The following is a 23,289-nucleotide window of genomic DNA, read 5'->3' as shown; positions in this document are numbered from 1 at the left end:
ACAACACGGTACTCTTTCTTATATAGAAATTAAAGCCGACACCAATACATTTACGACCTATCTATAAGAGGGCAGCGATTGAAAAAAGTATTTCTCTCAATTTTAAAAGTTAATTTCCCTATAGGTATATAATGGTCATAACGAAATATCTCATCAACACGCAATTTATCCACTAACGAAATATTTTATAACGCACTTTTATTAATTATATATTCTCAACTAATATCCTAAATCAAAGACACTTTAGTCCCAAGAACACTAATAACAACAACAATAATAATAATAAATATAATACATATGAAATAGATGATAATAATAATAATAATAATAATAATAATAATATAATCTACTGTACGAGATGCACACAAATAATTAAATCGATAAAATCGATAAGATATATGTATAAATACATTACAACTATAAAATATACTCTAAAATTAGATTCATTGATTATTATTTAACATTAATTTAAATAACGTATTTACTATTAAACAATAACTCGACGCCCAACTAAACTTTTACTAAAACCTTGCAATGCCGTGCATGTTTGTAACTGTATTTTAGGGGAATGTGTCACCCAAACAACTTGTACATCGGCATGACTAAAAACAGTAAATAACAATGACTAGCAACTTGGTCTTTTGGACAGATCAAAGTGTAGTATCTGTTCCGGCAGATACTGCAAGCTATGACTAGCTATGACTAGCAAAGACCAGATGTGGGGGCAACCCCACATACCTGACCATTAACCAGCTCCCATTTCCCACCTCTCGGGAGCTGGTCCCCTTTTTCCCTTCCCCCTCCCTTCACTCCTCACATTAAAAATCGGCCTTGTGCCTAATTTGCTCGGTGGGGGAGCAAATAAATACCATCTGTTCCGGCAGATACTGCACTTAAGATAATTTGTACCAGTCAATGGAGGGGAAACCCTCTATACTGGGACAATTATTATTTTTGGTAACCAGAGTGCCCCCTTTTTGCCTACTTTTAGGGGAGCTGGTTTTTACCTCACATTAAAAACGGCCTTGTGCCTAATTTGCTCAGTGGGGGAGCAAATAAATACCATCTGTTCCGGCAGATACTGCAAGCTATGACTAGCTATGACTATCAAAGACCAGATGTGGGGGCAACCCCACATGCCTGACCTTTAACCAGCTCCCATTTCCCACCTCTCGGGAGCTGGTCCCCTTTTTCCCTTCCCCCTCTCTTCACTCCTCACATTAAAAATTGGCCTTGTGCCTAATTTGCTCGGTGGGGGAGCAAATAAATACCATCTGTTCCGGCAGATACTGCACTTAAGATAATTTGTACCAGTCAATGGAGGGGAAACCCTCTATACTGGGACAATTATTATTTTTGGTAACCAGAGTGCCCCCTTTTTGCCTACTTTTAGGGGAGCTGGTTTTTACCTCACATTAAAAATGGCCTTGTGCCTAATTTGCTCTGTGGGGGAGCAAATAAATACCATCTGTTCCGGGAGATGTTGCACTTAAGATAATTTGTACCAGTCAATGGAGGGGAAACCCTCTATACTGGGACAATTATTATTTTTGGTAACCAGAGTGCCCCCTTTTTGCCTACTTTTAGGGGAGCTGGTTTTTACCTCACATAAAAAACGGCCTTGTGCCTAATTTGCTCAGTGGGGGAGCAAATAAACACCATCTGTTCCGGCAGATACTGCAAGCTATGACTAGCTATGACTAGCAAAGACCAGATGTGGGGGCAACCCCACATGCCTGACCTTTAACCAGCTCCCATTTCCCACCTCTCGGGAGCTGGTCCCCTTTTTCCCTTCCCCCTCCTTCCACTCCTCACATTAAAAATCGGCCTTGTGCCTAATTTGCTCGGTGGGGGAGCAAATAAATACCATCTGTTCCGGCAGATACTGCAAGCTATGACTAGCTAGGACTAGCTATGACTAGCAAAGACCAGATGTGGGGGCAACCCCACATGCCTGACCTTTAACCAGCTCCCATTTCCCACCTCTCGGGAGCTGATCCCCCGTTTCCCTTCCCCCTCCCTTCACTCCTCACATTAAAAATTGGCCTTGTGCCTAATTTGCTCGGTGGGGGAGCAAATAAATACCATCTGTTCCGGCAGATACTGCAAGCTATGACTAGCAAAGACCAGATGTGGGGGCAACCCCACATGCCTGACCTTTAACCAGCTCCCATTTCCCACCTCTCGGGAGCTGGTCCCCTTTTTCCCTTCCCCCTCCCTTCACTCCTCACATTAAAAATCGGCCTTGTGCCTAATTTGCTCGGTGGGGGAGCAAATAAATACCATCTGTTCCGGCAGATACTGCAAGCAAAGACCATATGTGGCGGCGACCCCACATATAAGACCTTGGTCAATGAAGGGGGGCAACCCTTCATACCAATTGTCACTATCCAGCTCCCCTACTCCCCGGGGAGTTGGTCCTCATTTCCCTTTCACTCCTCACTTTAAAAATCGGCCTTGTGCATATGTTGCTCGGTGGGGGGCGCAAATAAATACCTAGCCTTTGGGACAAGATCAAAGTGTAGTAGCTGTTCTTCAGATGCTGCACTTCAATTTCTTGTCAGTGTAGAAGAAATCCGCTACGACAGACAATTTTTATTTGTGTTCCTTTTCTCCACGTTAAAAAAAAAACGACCCTGGTGTCTAACATTGTCCCGTGGGGAGACATTGTAAATAGGAACAATGACTAGCATGTTAGCTGTCTTCCTCTAACCTCCCTATTTATCAAGACTTTGTAGCATATAACAGTGTCAAAAACAAATAAATAAACATAAAATAGACATAAAAAAGCGCCGCTATTTTTTCCGGCTCATATTGTAACCTGCGTCTCCCAATCGTGGAATATCTATTCATTCGCATGAATCTACAGTCAATCAGTCTTAATATGTGGGGGAAAGTACGCTTAAGCGATTTTGAACGATGTATATCAATTTTTACATGAATTAACTAAACTCAATTTGTTATCCATCACTCGCTTCAAGACGACTCATATAAGTCGAAAACGTTTGCGACTATGGCAAAGTTATTTTTTTACACCTGTACAGATTGGTCGAACATTGTCCCGCCAAATAAAAAAAAACTGTTTGCAAGAGAAAAAAAAAAGGGAATTATTCCTGCTGTTCACTTAAAGATGCTAATTAAAGTTGTGGAGAAAAATGTAAAGTGTCCAATACTTTTGCGTGGTACTATATATATATGGACTTATAAGCACACGCACATACAGACAATATATGTACATATAACTATATATCAGTGCTCCTCTACTGTTGCTTTGTATAATTTAAAATTACATCCCTTAAAAGTACCTACGAATCATAACTCAGTAATGATCATAGTTTTTATTTATTTATTTATTTTTGCTTTATTTATGTTAATTTCTTTTTACTTCATTGTAAAAAAGAATCAAGAACGGAAACCCCAGAGTCAGAAATAAGAGGAATGTCGACAAGGCCACGGACGAAAATAGCGGCAGAACACATCTGAATACACACATTCTTGTAAAAAAAAAAAAAAAAAAAAAAAAAATACAAGAAATGAAAAAAAAAATCGGAAGGAAAGAATAAACTTCTTTTTTCTCTCCGAGAGAAAAAAAAAAACGAACGCTGAGAATAAATATAGAAAGTAATCGATATTGAAGACATAAAATAATAATAAAGATAAAAAAAATGTAAATTAAAAAGTACAAAGAAACAGGTCATGTGGTGGTGGTGATGGCGGTTGTCTTACAATATGCTTTCAAGTTCAATACGACACTCGTGTTATTATGACATCACAAGGTTCACTATGTGACGTGTAGATGAGAAGGTGATTGCATCTGCCAATTCATTGTCAAGTTACCGACATGTAATTCTATATTTAACAGTTAAAACCTTGTTATTATTATTATTTGAATAGGCGTATATTTTAATTAGCTGCAAAACGCATCGTGACTAAAATTTGTAAAGATGTTTCCGAAAGGTTAAGTTTTTCATTTTCAAATCGCGGATTGTTTACGATCAATAACTGAGTTTAACTTCCGGTTTAGTCAAGGTTTCTGGAACTTATAACTGTGCAGTAAATATTACAATTTAACTATAAATACAATGTCATCTATCTTATTTTATTTTAAAAAAAAACCCCAAAAAACAAATCGTTGAGAATAATGTAAAAGATCGATTTGAACTTCGAACAGAAATGTTAGATTCAAAATTCTGACGGTTCTAATTTTTTTTAAGATGGATATTGGTTATTCGTAATATTTTGATTCATCAGACAACTGTTCCCAGCTTTAATGTGATTTTCACATCGTTCCGGTCGAGGTAACCTCCGAGCTTTTTCGGGTGCATCTTGTCGAGTAAAAAATATACACATACGAACAGTGGAGCGTAACACAACTGTAAGAAGAAGCACATATGCTGTGGAATAACCAAGTACTAAGTAAACCCAGTATAGAATTTAGTACACTATGGAAACTATTAATTAAACAATAGAAATATATATACATAATAAGCAAACCCCGTAATATATGTATAAATATACATTAATGTATAGTAATACTTAGTAATACATAGAGATATTTACAAGTAGAAATAAAAGCTAGGTTTAACGCTTCTAAAATTCTAACCAGAATAGTCCGCTAGTACCTGTGCGCAGTTGTTAAAGTGCTTGAAAAGTCAATTGTAAAAAAAGTAATATTCTACTGAAGGTTCAACACTCAGTGTTGGCAATCGAAAAATACAATCGCAAACTACTTAGGTCCTCTATCAAATCATGGTTGATGGAATAAGGGCATCTTACTCATGTGAAGTAAATTATGGGTTCCGATTTATTTTTATATGGTTCTTGCAGGCTGCCAGGTGCTGACCGGTCGTAAAATACGTATACATATTTGATGTCATTCATACAGAGGTTGAGACATGTGCATGCAAGTACTATGCTTTCTTTACAAACAGTTCAGTTCTTGGAGGTAAAAAAAATACTCACGCTGAGATCGAAACCAAAACGTAAATGAAGTAATCTATATAATTATAAAATACAAATGACCTTGTAACGATGTATGCACTCCACTTTCGGGTTTACGAGATCCGGTTGCGCATGCGCGCATGACATGGGCACTGAAATATTAACGTTATTATTTCGAAATTATTTAAAATAGGAAGAGTGGGGCTTATGATAACTTAAACGTAATACAGAGATGAACAAATTACAAAAAAAATCAGACAGCATTAACGATTGTTTATTTGGATAATTTAAACGCGTAAAAAAGAGCAGTTGGTACAATGAAATATTAAGGTTATTTCGAAATTATTATTTAAAATGGGAAAATTGGGGTTTAAAAAAAACAAAAAACAAAATAACAACTGGGACGCTGACATATTAACGTTATTATTTCGAAATTATTTAACATGGGAAGAGTGGGTCTTAAAATAACTGAAACGTAATACAGAAATGTACGATGTAAAAAAAAAGCAGATATATCAAAATTTAAATTCAACTATAATAGGTATTATGGTATCTGGCCAGTGCACATTTACCTATACGTATGGCCAAGAATTCATTAATCAGTAAGTGTAATTTATTTTTCGAAAATAATAAATTATAATAAACAGAATGACTCAGAAATCTATCTATATTCTTTTTCATTTTAATATACTTTCATAGATATAGTTCTGTCATGTAAAAAAAAACTATTTTATTTACATCTCAAGTGCCATGCTCATACATGAATTCCATAGTTAATACAACATACTGACCCAACGGGTCACGGGTAGCGTAGTATGAGATAGCCATTGTGCAATCTTGACACGTTCTTTGAAAACAAGTTTTCAAACCTTATTCCTCAAACAAATACTCCGTCATGTGAACAATTCACGAATGCACATTCTTGAAACATTTGAGAAAGACATAAAAATCCGATAACCCCCGCACTTACAAATCGTAATTTTAACCACTTTCAAGGGATTTTTTACGTGTGACTAAACTATTTCCAGATGTCTTAACGCCCTTTACACTAAATTTCGTGTATTTAAATCAAAAATTCGTTAAGTACATTGGTTGAGAGTTGTCGTCACCAACATGCTAACATAGTCTCACTTTTATGGATATATAGTTGAGTGATATACAGTTAACGACATGAACTTGGTGTAGCAAGTTTTAATACAGTTCTTTCCATAAAATAACTTTTGCTTATGGTCTTTATTCGTTCACGTGTTCACTGCCGACAGTATCCAATATATTTCCCTGAATGTGTTCTAATTTGAACATTTTCGGAGAACGCAGTTCTCATAATAGAATCATGAGATATATACCTAAGGATGATGAACTAAACATGCTCAGTTGTATTTGCATAAGAAAATTAAGTAAGGTTACGCTGCGCTACACTTTACTATATGAAGTCAAAATAAAATGCAATGAACTTGGAGAGAAATAAAAAAAAAATTAAATCCGGGTCGGCATCTTTCTTTTCTAAGAAAATCTTCTATTACGCTCATTCTCAATTTTAACACCATTCAAAACGTCGCCCGCTGCAACATGTCCCTCTAACCGTGCTCGGCTTTCTCTTTCTTCCGACCACATGCTAGCAACGGCTTGCCATTTCTAGCTTCCACTCACGCGTACTTTTTCAGTGCCGAATTTCTGTCTCTCCGACCACATAGTATCCTTTTTTTCATTTGTTTGTAGTTTCCTAATTGTGACTATTTTTCGCTAATGCTGGTATTTTTGTACGCGCTCACATACGATATGCTCTATAAGGCCTAAAGCCATACTGTAAAATACTGTCACAATTTGCTTCTTATATTACGGGAAACCTATTTAAATTCTGAATAATCGATATAAACAATATAACAAATTAAGATATCGATAAAAGAATCCATTAGAAAAAAAAATATTTTACATATGTTTAAAGTTTGGCTCTCTTGTGTAATGTAAAACTGTGAAAAGGGAACAGCTTTTTTCACAAGGAACACAAACACGAGGTAACAGTGTGCCGTGTTTATGTTCCTGGAACAAATGATTAACAAGGGAAGAGTGGGTGGATGAAAAAATATATTAGAAGCTAAACAATTCCAAGACATACACATTTATATTATAACAACTAACCAGGTCATTAAGGCGTTAATAAGAAATTATGCACAGTATGGGCAGAAAAATCAATTGATGTAATTCTCGAATTTCATAGATATATTAGAAGCCATGTTCCAGAACCAGAAATGTTTATTTTTGTCATATATGTCAGGTGGTACACACACACACACACACACACACACACACATATATATATATATATATATATATATATATATATATATATATATAAATATAAATATATATATATAAATATACATATAAATAGAAATATATATATATAAATATATATATATACATATAAATATAAATATATATATATAAATATATATATATAAATATAAATATATATATATAAATATAAATATATATATATAAATATATATATATATATAAATATATATATATAAATATATATATATATATAAATACATATATATAAATATATATATAAATACATATATATAAATATATATATATAAATAGATATATATATATATAAATAAATATATATATATATATATATATATAAATTAATATATATATAAATATATATATATATAAATATAAATATATAAATATGAATATATATATATATATATATATATATATATAAAAAGTAATCTATAATAATATAAATAAATATACATTGCATATTTAAAGTTTTCTGGCTACATAAGTAGAAGTAATTATTGTTGAAAATGCCATGGCGAACAAATAATATAAAAATATAACTTTAAATCGATAAATTCATTATCCATTCGATATATATATATACTATATATATAATATATATATATATAATATATATGTATATATTATATGTATATATATATATATATATATATATATATATATATATATATAAGTAGGAGATAGAGAAGCAGTTAATCACATACCTTGCTATTATTTCGCTCAATGGTGAAACACATTAAAGTTGCAAGTGTATCTGCAAACGAAAGAAAAAGAAAAATCACTATATATATATTATATTAAGAATAAACATAAATTAACATATGTTTGATGACATTATCATGTAAATGTTTTACAGAAAGAGGATTACAGAGAAATCTAAAACGTTTTATATCTAAAATCTAGCAATTCTAATATAAAACCTTATATATATATATATATATATATATATATATATATATATATATATAAACAGTTTATATTGATTATACATATATCCCTATATATGTAGAACAAAAATTCGCAGTTTTTTTTCGTCTCGTCCAAAATACTGTAGGTTTAGAACGAAGACACATACAAAATCATGTATAAGCCAGTGTATTATGTAATTTTTAGCTCTACATTATACACACCATTATATCATACGTCAGTTTTAAGGAGGGTCACAATGAAAATCTCATCATCTATAGAGAAAGAAGCTCCTTTACCTTTTCTGTACTCTTAGCAACCCTAATTTACACTGCAACCGTTCCTACTTCTTCCTACTCTTCTGGGTTTTTACCGCTCCAAACGTTTTGTTCTACGTATGCACTCATATTTTTAACGTATTCCTCTGTATTGATAATTATTTCTTCCTCCAAAATTCGACCTGCTGATTGGCTAAGCAATGTGCTTCTTCCAATTCTGTTATAAGTTTCTTTAACGTTTAAATCAACAGCTCCAAACTCATATTTTGAAATGCCTGTTCATTATGTTTTAGCTCTCTGTCTTTATTTACTTAAACTGCATCATCTTTTCTTACGAACTTTGCGATTAAAACTACCAGCAAAGAATAGTAGGATATACAGGGAAACAGGGGGATGCGAGTGGAGGCAGAGAGATAGGGCGAAAGAGAGAGAGAGAGAGAGAGGCGAAAACATTTACAGAAAGAAGCGATGCACGTCAGCTCACTCACTCCCTTCTTCGTTATTTTGACATATTTCTATTTATTTGTTTGTATTAATTTACAAATGCCGTATTTTTCTTACGAAGATTACACCGATCAGCGAGCTTGAGAGAAAGAGGAAGAGATAGAGGGAGAGATAGAAAGAAGCGATACGGAGAAAGGGAGGGACACCAAAAGATACACAAAGCGAGAGCGATACTTAGTGATAAAGAGAGAAGAAAAAGAAAGAGAGAGATCTGCCGTGTTACAATTTTATTTATGTCACTCATTCAAAAAACGCATTATAAGGGTAAAGTCTAAGTTAATTACAGTGGCAAGTTCTAGTGGTGTACTTGTTAGCGCGTTTGCTTTTATTTCGTAACAGACACTTTAAAAGAATATGATTTTGTACACTTTTTTCTTTTTCATATAACTAAGCGGTTGACATTAACACATCTTCGACGGCTACTCCCCACAAAACCGCATAGCCATATTACTATTTATTGACGGGAGGGGGGTACATCCACTAGATTTAAATAGGAGTGCTTCGAAAAGTGTACAAAATGTATCAGCCGAAGTTTTAAAAAGCAACAAACAAGAGCACAACGAATTAAATATATATATTTATATATATATATATATATATATATATATATATATATATATATATATATATATATATATATATATATGCAGCACTTTAACGTGCGAAAACATTTTTTTTTCGTAATTTCAACTTATGTTGCTTGGAGTTGTCTTGCACACTGATTAAAAATAAACAACTTCAGGCTTAATTTTATATAGGAGGTTTAATTTCTCAAGTTGTAACAAATTAATTACTCTACCACTAATCCTAAGTTCGAGTTGTAATTCAAAATGAGAGTTAGCAATATTCAGGCATTTATATATAATTTATTAAGGATAAAGTCACCAAAGGCGTGGCGACAAGCAACCAGTTAATTTTTGTAAAGACAACTTTCCATGGCAGGTGCTCGTTTGAGCTCCAATCCCTCGCCCCCTCTCGCCAATCTTTCACGAGAAACACCTGTCTTGATGAAACTATTGTCAATAATTTTCTCCGCTCTTTATCTGTGCCTAAATCCAAACGTACATTCTATGGCCAAAGCTTCTTTCTTAGAACTGCTAGTGGAACTCTCTGCCGCTTGCCGATTCCCACCTGAATACAACGTGCATGTCTTCAAGTCCAACATAAACCCACTCCTGACAAACCACCCCCTTAAGACACTATCAAACCTCCCAATACTAATGATTACTACAATACTATCTCATTGATTACTGTACACGCAATAACCCTTATCCCTGAGTGTCCTTCGTGCTTTGAGAAGTGGTGACCCCAATGTTAAAAAGAATTAACTTAAACACAGTTACAGCGTGTGAAAAGGTACTTTATTTAAACTGCATTTGGTATCAGACGTTTATTGCTTTTTGTTATTGTTTAAAATTTCTCGACTGTTAACTATTCTACACTGAGAACAAATGACTCTTACTCCTACTTACTTGCTTCCTCAAAGTGACAACATTCATGATTATGCTTATTTTTACAAATTTTACGTTTATTATTCCATTTATTTGTCAGCGATAACCAACTTTTTTTTAAAGACGAAACAGATGCTACCACTACAGCAAACTTTATTGCATTTATTTTTCAGAAAATATTAACAGAAAGTTTTCCAACTGTTTAAAATAACATATTTCAAAGGATGGCAACAGTCAGTGTTTAAACCCTCACCCACAAAAAAGATGATCTCCAGATTGGGTAAATATCTTTTTTTATAATCTTCAACCTTAAAAGATTTCTCCTTCCTTGACCTTTAACAGAAAAGATAAATTATAGTATATAACCATATAGGATACTTTACGTGAATTATATTTGGAAATGATAAAATGATACAAACAAACAAACCGAGAAAAGGGTACTGTAAAATTTGGGAGTATTTCAATCATTTTGTTTTTCATTTTCAAATATTAAGCGACAAAAATATACTCGACTGTTAACGGTCGTCATGGACAGTACTGTCAAATTTTATGTAAAGTAACGCCCTTATGGCTAATACATTTTTAATGGTTAAGGACTCATGACTGTTAAATTTTTTTCCTATAGGATATAAATTCTACATATTTTATTTCTTAAGGGGTTTCGTGTGGTTTTACTACATTATAAGTCAGACTTGAACGTATTAAAGATTTACTATATTACAAGTCAGACTTGGAAGTATTAAAGATTAGTGACTTGTCCAAAGGGAAAGACTAAATGTAATTTAATTTGTTTAAGAGGAATGTTAAGGGCCCTCTTCTGCTTTTAAATATAGTTATAATTTATTTTTTAAATTGACAATGTTTTCGCTTTATATATATATATATATATATATATATATATATATATATATATATATATATATATATGTCCAAAGACTTCATCTTGTGCTTTTTTTTCATCTAAATACATTTCTCCCATTTTTGCCTACGCTCCCTGATCTCCCCTTTTGAATGGTTACAAAATATGCAGCCCGTGTTTTACTGATTTTTGCAAAGGAATTTATTTTTCAAATATTAATTCATCCTATATTTATGGAGGATTTATTCGGCAATATTCAATATTTAGGTAAACCATTATTATGATGTTCTATTATATGATTTATTTCTTGCAACACAAAATATACCCTCTCCCAAAATCAAGTACAACTAGCTGATAAAGTGTGCAAGTCTTCTGGAGAGCTAACGGATTCATTATAATCCCAGAATATATAGTGAGAAACAAGGATCAGTTTTTTTATTGAATATATACTATACATATTTTTATATACGGTAGGAAATTATAATTTACTGTTTATCATTTTTGGCGATTTTTTCGGTTTGAATCAGCGGTTTTTGACAATTTCAGACGACAAAAATTAAACATCTAGCGAATATTTGGAGATTTATTTTTAATCTCAGGTTGCACCAGTGGCTTGCGGTTGTTCAATATCTTTATTACACCGAAATCTCCTTACCCGTTATTTACATTCCAATGTTTTGTTTTTTTATCGAATGAGGCGGGTTTTACCCCGAAAGCCCTTCATAACATAAGGAGGCTGGGAGATTGCCTGTAACAATATCACTAGTAACTACAAAAATCTTACTTTTATTTTTTCGAGAGGGGCACGATTTAGCCTTGCCTCGCAAGTTTGCGGGTACTTCTAGTTAATTGCCTGAATCAAAAGGTAGATTCCATGAACAAAACTTCTTTCTTAGAAATGCACGCCTGTGGAACTCTGTTCCGTCCGCCTGCTTCCCTGCTAAATAAAACCTGGATGTCTCCAAGTCAAACGTAAACAAATTCCTGATGAACCGCCCCCTTAAGTAGACACTTTAAATATCCAACTAACGTACTGTACTCACAATAACCCTTATCACTGAATGGCTTCCGAGCCTTGATAAGTGGTGACAAACTTGTAATATATATATATATATATATATATATATATATATATATATATAGAGAGAGAGAGAGAGATTCACACACATATATATATACATACATATATATATATATATATACGTACATATTTATATATATATATATATTTATATATATACATACATACATATTTATATATGTATACATACATATTCATACATATTCATACACACATACGTATTTATGTATGTATACATACATATTCATACATACATATTTATATATATATATACATATACATATTTTATATATATATGCATACATACATACATATTCATACATACATATTTATATATGTATACATATTCATACATATACATGCATACATATTTATATATATACATACACATTCATACATATACATACATACACATTTATATATACATACATACACATTCATACATATACATACATACATATTTATATATATGCATACATACATCTTCATGCATATACATACATACATATTTATATATATACATACATACATCTTCATACATATACATACACACATATATATATATACATACATATATATACATACATACATACATACTGATATATATATACATACATACATATTCATACATATTGATATATATATACATACATACATATTCATACATATTGATATATATACATACATATACATACATATTTATATATATACATGTATACGTATTCATACATATACATACATATTTATATATATATACACCCATACATATTGATATATATATGTATATATATATATACATATTCATACATATACATACATATTTATATATATACATATACATACATATTTATATATATCTATATATACATGCATACATATTCATAGATATACATACATACTCATACATACATATATATTTATATATATATATATATATACATACATACATATTCATTTCATACGTACATATTTATATATATATACATACATATTCATTTCATACGTACATATTTATACACATATATATATATATATACATACATATTCGTTTCATACATACATATTTATATATATATATACACATACATATTCATTTCATACATATATATATATACACATACATATTCATTTCATACATATATATATATATATATATACACATACATATTCATTTCATACATATATATATATATATATATATACACATACATATTCATTTCATACATATATATATATATATATATATATATATATATATATATATATATATATATATATATATATATTATAAAAATCAAATCGTCTTGCTTGGACGTTTAAGCTGTGCATACAGTCAGACAAATATTTTTGAATCGACAATTTACGAGGTCGTTTTATTTTATGTTTAAAATGATCCATACATTTTATTTTTCTACCCATTTATATCCATTGTTGTTTTTTTACGTGAGTCTCACTAGACAACGAAACCCCGAATTAAAACCAAAAATTAGGGTTTGTATTACAATCCACAGGCACAAACAAAAGCAGTAAATAATATTTAATAATATAACACATTTAGAAAATTTAACCAATAAAACGTATAAAAGGCAGATTCAGTTCCCCTTGAACCACAATCGAAACGTCTTAAGGAATTCACTTTAAAAAATTTAATCGGTTCGAAAATCATACTTGTTTATCGATATGAGTGAAAAATACACATGGCGGGGATCTGACTGTTAAATACGTGATATTTCGATAAAATGTGACAACTAAAAAACTTACACAAAATACTATTAGAAATCTAATATATGGCAGCGTAATATATATTGGGTTAATTTCTAAGGCATTCTCTTTCGCAACGCTATACATGTTTTTAGAATTTTCAACAATATAAGCGTTCTAAAATAGACCAAATTTATTCATTTTTATGCAACAAAAATTGTTCACATATTGTACAGGTATTCGATTGTATTAACTTTATCTAGAGCCAGAATTACAGTAAAACCAAATAACTTGATGTGTTTCTTTTTTATCGCTTTCTTATATTCATATATATATATATATAAAAAATCTATACAGATATACTAATCTACACATATATATAGTTACCCATAAACACACACACATACAGACATACACATCAACACACATTAATAATGTATGTACTTAATTGGCCGAAAAATGCGAAACTTGTTGTTTGTTTACAAACAGGTGGTTTGAGCACTGTAAATGTGTGGGGCGAATGTCTTTTTAAATAGATATTCGGGCAGGTTATTTGCGCGCATCGGTTCTGTGGTCGAGTGGTAGAACTGCTTGGGAGAGGTGCTAGTCTAGCGGCACTGATGACTTGTGACACAACGAAACAAAGCTGTATGTCGTTAACTACAAATATATATATATATATATATATTTATATATATATATATATATATATATATATATAATATGAGAAAGAAAGCAACTTAACTGAGATATGAACATTGTCTTCATACGAAACTGCATCTCCACGCATATCTCGAAATTGCTAAACGACAAATACAAATATTAGTGTATACATGTTAGAAATCTTGTGAAGCATTTCTTTTCAGAAACGAAATGTGGGTACTTGTGTTATGTCGTATAACAGATATAGCTAGGCTTCTCATTTTTTCCGGTTCGCTCAAACGCTTATTAGAATCTACTCAGAATAACATTCTGCAAAGCAATCGATACAAGTGAATACTTTTGGCGATATGTCAGGAACATTTTTTCCACTTTTTTACTACCTAGAAATTGAAAATGAAAACATTTGTGGCAATTTTCCAACGTGCGAGAGAGACTATCACATTCTGTGACATGAACGATTACCCCTGACAATCGGTTAAATACGTGCGATCTTTTTACAGGATCCGATTTTATCCCTACCGTTACGCTTTACACCGTCGAAGCGCTGAGACCTGTTTGCTGATATAAAAACATTATCATAGAATTGGTAGGAAATATAGATCATTTTACAAAGTTATCAGTTCATACGAATTAAATCTTTATATGTAAGCACGGAAATTACATTGACACAAATATACAAAATATTCCATACTTTATTTTATTAAGTTTCGAATCTCCTCTTGATCATTTTACAAATAGCCAGTTTTTAATATGAAAAGAAAATATATTAGGAATCCTTTGATACAGGTTTAAAAGATACGATTATCTCCGAAGAAGTGAGTGCTAAGTAGACAATTTCAATATGATTATGTCTGTTATTTTTCAAGTTGCAATCATTCATTTGTGAATAAAAACAAATATATAAATATTTATGTTATATGTATTTCATCATGACGTGTAAAGGTTATGTTAATAGTAAAATCCTGTTCTGCTGTTAGTTGAATGTTTACTGTAATAAAATAAGAATTAGTCCATTTCTCGCACGAACGGTCAACCGAATACTGTGTTCAGTTTACTTTTCCAACAGAAATCAGTTTATCTAATATATATATATATATATATATATATATATATATATGTGTGTGTGTGTGTGTGTGTGTGTGTGTACTGAATGAGAGAGAGAGAAGGAGAAAGAGAATGAGAGAGGGAATAACAGAGTTAGGTTTTCATCAACGTTTGGATATAAAGACGAAACTTTGATGAATACAGAACTCGTTTTTTCTTGCTTTTAATCTCTATTTTGTCGGAATACTATATATATATATATATATATATATATATATATATATATATATATATATATATATCGCCCATTATATATAACATATACAATATCGATAAATTATATATGATGGTGAAAAGCACTAGCGCTAGATAGATCTAAGGCTTTTTATTGAGTATGGTAGGATGGTCTTCTCGGGAAAATCAGATCCTGCGGTATTACTGGACGAATACTTGTGATAATCAACTCCTTAAATTAGAGAAAATCCATGTTGTCCTCAGTGGTCGCACGTCTAAATGATATAAATGTGAGTGTACCTCAGGGGTCGATCCTTAGACCTTAATTATTCCCGATATTAATAAATGACGCCCGTGAGAAAATAGTCTCTGAGATGGGTATATTTGCTGACGACACCACGCTCAATAGCAGCCACAAGGGGAAAACGAATGGACACATGTCCAGAGCAATAGCAGAAACTCTAGAGGAAGACCTCCGGTCTGTAGTGAAATGGGATAAAAAATAATAGTAATGTTCAATGCTTCAAAGACAAATCTCTTTTCCTTTGATAATTACAAAAATCTTCTCAACCAGCAATAGCTATAGATAAACGTACTCTACCAGAAAATACTTCATTCAAACTCCTCGGCTTAATGTTTAAAGTACAACAAAATCTAAATCTCTGGTAACAAAAGTGAGTACACCCCTAACAAAAATGTCAATATTAACATAGAACATGTCAACTGTAAATATTTTGTGCGTCCATCATCATTATCCAAAACTGCGTTTACTCTCCTGAGCATGGAATTTACCAGAGCGTCACATGTAGCCACTGGAGTGTTCTTCCAATCTTCAATTCGGATGTCGCCATGCTGGCGGATATTTGATACTTCTGCTTGGGGATGTTCCAAACATATTCTACTGGAGTAACGTCTTCAGCCGTGCTTGCCCTGTCCATCATTTCCCCCTCAGCTTCTTCACTAAAGCAGTAGTTGTCTTGGATGGGTGCTTTGGATCATTGTCATGTTGGAACACTGTTCTGCGACCCAATTTTGGGGGGGAGGAGGTAATGACCTGTTGCAGTATTTTACAGTACATGTTGGAGTTCATGTTTCCCCCAATGAAATGTACATCTCAAATACCTGCAGCACTCATGCAGCCCCAGACCATCACATTCCCGCCACCATGCTTGACGCTAGGCATGACACTCTTTGTACTCTTAACAGGTCACTACCACAATTGCTTAAAACCATCAGAACCAAACAAATTAAAATCAGACCATAGGATTTGGTTCCAGTCATCTATGGGCTTTGTTCATATGCCTTCAGCAAACAGTTTGCGGGCTTTTGTGTATTACCTTTAGAAGCGGCTTCCAATTTTTACTTGTTTAATCAATAACCATTTACCGCCCTGTTTCATTTATAGTTTGTAACAAAAAAAATCCCGGTTTATATAGGTCTCGCCAGAAATAAATATTAAGTTTTAAAGGATCGTTCCTTGTCTACATTAGAAAAAAAATAGTTGTTTTATATTCTATGGTTTATTATAAGAGCTAACATTTTCTGAAAAATATTAAATGCGTGTATATTGAAGAAAATGGAGGTACGTGACCACTAAGTATTTATTATTATTATTATTATTATTATTATTATTGAAAGTACTTGCGTGTTTTTCATGTCTGGGCAAGATTTTTTATATATATTTTAACAAAAAGCATTTGTTTATGATAACTCCAGCTATAAAATTATATAACACTTATTAATGCAAAACTTACAAAACCAACATCACTACATTAGTGCATGCTTACATTAAGAAACAATAGCAAAGTCCAGTAGGAGATGGGCATTACAAAAGCATCTTCATAATACAAACTAATAACGTGACAATTATTATGTCTCTCTATACTCATTACATTTATAAGTAAAATTCCGTTTAACTTCATATTTTTTAATATTTGGTCTATTAAATATAAAATAACGTTTTTTCTTAATCATTCATGGGCAAGTATTGGCATTAGGTTTCCATATTATTGCTAATGACAGAAAATGGCGTTATTGTTTAAGCGAACAGATAACACACACCCTCTCTCCTGTTTAAAAGCCATGTTTTGTGTAAATAGATTAGAAAAATAGTAAGAAATAGATGTTCGCTATTTAATATAAATGTAGTATAATTAAGCTGTTTTGATGGAATATTTTCGCCGAATATTTTTAGTGTCATATTAGAAAGCATTTTCATTTTTTTAAAACAGATAGCCGGCGTTGGATTAGTTGATAAAGACGCGATCTAAAAACAGGCATGCCAAGTTCGAATCCGGGTCGTTCTTCTAACACATTCGAATGAAGTATATGTCACCTTTCTCGTGACTTCGTGTAACGTATTTAAATGCTTACACTGACCCGCCGTTGTGTACGAAATTTTCCCAAGGATACAAAATAAATGAGATTCCAATCACCATTTTCAGTTTTAGCTAAATGAATTTAGTAAAATGTACTTTCCAAACACTTCCACATCTTGTTATATTTTTTACGTTTTCTCTCGTCTGCATTGCGGTTAAAATATCACTCTTTTATCGAACATGTGTTTGTTCTCCTCGCCTCAATGAGGTACTAGTCACGCGGGCTTTTTTTAAACCTTTGCTTTTCTATCCGCTGGTATTTACCGCTCACCCCCACAGCAGAGGGTGTTAGACCATTCTTTTGGTAAATGATTGGATTGATCTATTTTTAAAAGTTTCACCCGCACTCACACGTAGTACTAAATCGCTTTCGATGCTAACGTGGTGACTTTCCTTTTCCTTTATTTCTAGTCCTTCGACGTCTACTCGCGTTAAGGCTGTGTAAATTGTATAGGTGAAGTACGTCATTTTACATATTTTAGTATCTTATAATTAAACATGAGTATATTTAGGAAACATCAATGGCATGCTAATAAATTTAATTACAGTCTGATAATGATTTAAAACCCAATATGATTCGATTTTACGGTAGAAAAATTCGAATTAAAAATCGGTAATACTTCGCATAAAACTCATTACACTGCGAATGAAAATTCCTTATTTGTTTAATGAGCTTTTATTTTGACGAAGAAAAAAATGGCGTGATTATAAATTAAAATCCCAACATAGCGTTTTATAAAAATTGCATTGACCGCAAATTTTCGCCTTTGAAGTCTCCCGTTGAAAAGAAAACACATTCATCCAAGTATGACATCACACGAACTCTCTAGTGTGTTCAAAAATATTACAGATAAAATCTATTCGAGCTTTTTTTTTGTTAGTGTTAGCTCATTAACTTCTTTTATAATTAGTCTTTTGGTTAGGGAATTTTAATAAATAAAACATTCTTTGGATTAAAGCTTCACTGGGGAGTATAAAATCAATGAAAAATATAAACGATCTAATGAAATTATTGATGAAAACAACAGTCGACATTTGTAACATACAAAGTGTTAAATATTATTATATCATGTACTAAAGATTAAGCCGTTATCAGACTGCGAAAGAATAATGTTTTACCTTGTTAGATGTACAGTACAAAATAACGCGAGGATTGACAAAATGTATACGTACATACACGCGTATATTATATATATATATATATATATATATATATATATATATATATACACGCACATATATATACGTACGCACACATATATAGATATGTATACATATGTGAATATACATATATACATACATACATATACATACATATATACATACATACACGCACATATACATACATATATACATACATACACGCACATATACATACATATATACACATACACGCACATATACATACATATATACACACATACACGCACATATACATACATATACACACATACACGCACATATACATACATATATACACACATACACACACATATACATACATATATACACATACACATGCATATATACATACATATATACACACATACACATGCATATATACATACATATATACACACATACACATGCATATATACATACATATATACACACATACACATGCATATATACATACATATATACACACATACACATATACATACATACACACACATTGGTATATACATACACATGCATATATACATACATATATACATACACACATGCATAATTATATACATGCATACATATATAAATGATGATTGCAACGTCTTGTCCGAGGAGTGCCACTCCCTCAGTCACTGAAAGTCAATGGAGCTCGAAGATAACTGTTTTAGTTCTGCCACCGAATTCACACGCTCAAGAAGACATGGCATTGAAGACGGTCCTTGGCATACATACATATACACACATACATACCCATACACACATCCATACATACACAACAAATATAAAACATACATACAACATATACAAACATACATACATGCACACACATACGTACATATGCATACACAGATATACTATCATATGCAAATACATACCCCCATATACATACATATTCATATATATATATATATATATATATATATACGTACACATGTATGCACGTATACGTACATACACATAAGGTTACCTACATATACACATATGCACCTATACGCACACATATACATGCATATATGCATATACATACATAGACACAAGTATATATATATATACGGATATACCTACAACCACACATAAACATATGTACACAAACAATAAATAAATACATAAATAAAATATACACACACCTACATATACACATACATACACAAATAAGTATACCTGCACATACATACACTAGTACATATAGAAACATACATACACACACATATGCATGTGTAGAATGGCAGATCAATTATTACATGCTTCCACCATTTCAGAGCTACACACGTGCCCCTTTTTCCATCGCCAGGGACAATTTTTATAGACTGAGGAAGTATCTATACAAAGATGATGTTACAGAGTTTTAGCTTTGTACGACAGCTTAGTCTCTCTCTCGGTTCAAGATTTTGAGATCCCGCCACAAGCATCAGCATGATAGCCAGCAACAAATCAAACTGCAGATAAGCTCAATGCGGGCACTGGTCTCCTGCTTTATGCATTTCTTTTAAAAAATCACATTTTCTTGACCCAGAGTGGTTGCCTCAACAGGGCTTTTCAGAGTCCTCTCCACCCCACACACATATCGAAAAAAAGATATACGCGTATACATACAAGACTGCATACAAACAGATGTACGCAAACATACATATGCAAGAACAAACACACACGACAACATGCACATACATACATACACGCATGTACATACATATGAACACACACATACACATACACGTACATGAAGTATATACATGTAGGAGCATTTATGATGACTATGATGATAGTTGTTACGAATAGGTGAATTCAACATGAATAAAATATTAAAAACATCTCAAATACACAGAACATAGAATAGAGAGACATTCGCTTTGTGTGTAGTACAGCTTTTAAAATGAAAACGCGTTCATAACGGCACAAATAGTTAACGTTCATGACCTATTCGTAACAACATACATAGATACATAAATATATATATACATATATACATATATATACAATGATATATATATATATACATAGATATATATATACATAGATGCATATAAATATATATATATATACATAGATGCATATATATATACATAGGTGCATATATATGTACATAGATGCATATATATACATAGATGCATATATATATATACATAGATGCATATATATATACATAGATGCATATATATATACATATATGCATATATATATACATATATGCATATATATACACAGATGCATATATATATATACATAGATGCATATCTATATATACATAGATGCATATATATATATATATATACATAGATGCATATATATACATAGATGCATATATATATACATAGATGCATATATATATATATATATACATAGATGCATACATATATACATAGATGCATACATATATACATAGATGCATATATATACATAGATGCATATATATATACATAGATGCATATATATATACATAGATGCATATATATATATATATATATACATAGATGCATACATATATACATAGATGCATACATATATACATAGATGCATATATATACATAGATGCATATATATATACATAGATGCATATATATATATATATACATAGATGCATATATATATATATACATAGATGCATATATATATACATAGATGCATATATACATAGATGCATATATATATACATAGATGCATATATATATATATATACATAGATGCATATATATATACATAGATGCATATATATATACATAGATGCATATATATACATAGGTGCATATATATATATACATAGATGCATATATATATACATAGATGCATACATATACATAGATGCATATATATATATACATAGATGCATATATATATATACATAGATGCATATACATATATATATATAAAGATGCATATATATATACAAAGATGCATATATATATATACAAAGATGCATATATATATATACAAAGATGCATATATATATATACAAAGATGCATATATATACATAGATGCATATATATATACATAGATGAATATATATATATATACATAGATGAATATATATATATACATAGATGCATATATATATATATACATAGATGCATATATATATATAGATGTATATATATATACATAGATGTATATATATATACATAGATGTATATATATATACATAGATGTATATATATATATATATACATAGATGCATATATATACATAGATGCATATATACATAGATGCATATATATATATATACATAGATGCATATATATATACATAGATGCATATATACATAGATGCATATATATATATACATAGATGCATATATATATATACATAGATGCATATATATATATACATAGATGCATATATATATACATAGATGCATATATATACATAGATTCATATATATATATACATAGATGCATATATATACACAGATTCATATATATACACAGATTCATATATATATATATATATACATAGATGCATATATATATATACATAGATGCATATATATATATATATATATATATATATATATATATATATATATATACATAGATGCATATATATATACATAGATGCATATATATATACATAGATGCATATATATATACATAGATTCATATATATACATAGATGCATATATATACATAGATGCATATATATACATAGATGCATATATATATACAGATGCATATATATAGATGCATATATAAATAGATGCATATATATACATAGATGCATATATATACATAGATGCATATATATACATAGATGCATATATATACATAG

The 23,289-nt window shown here is 31.0% G+C and overlaps 1 long non-coding RNA gene across 2 annotated transcripts in view; it reads right to left on the bottom strand.

The window, feature by feature from the left end:
- Nucleotides 1-23,289, bottom strand: part of LOC145241551 (uncharacterized) — a 1,723,551-nt gene that overhangs the window by 1,303,579 nt on the left and 396,683 nt on the right. For both annotated transcript variants that reach the window (XR_013862573.1, XR_013862574.1), the window contains exon 2: nucleotides 7,965-8,014. This is a non-coding gene — a long non-coding RNA (uncharacterized LOC145241551). The remainder of the gene's footprint in view (nucleotides 1-7,964; nucleotides 8,015-23,289) is intronic.

The sequence above is a fragment of the Euprymna scolopes genome, chromosome 20 (assembly GCF_053919585.1).
Source record: "Euprymna scolopes isolate OS-2025 chromosome 20, ASM5391958v1, whole genome shotgun sequence".
Classification (NCBI taxonomy): domain Eukaryota; kingdom Metazoa; phylum Mollusca; class Cephalopoda; order Sepiida; family Sepiolidae; genus Euprymna; species Euprymna scolopes.
This window is presented reverse-complemented; position numbering and strand designations above follow the sequence as displayed.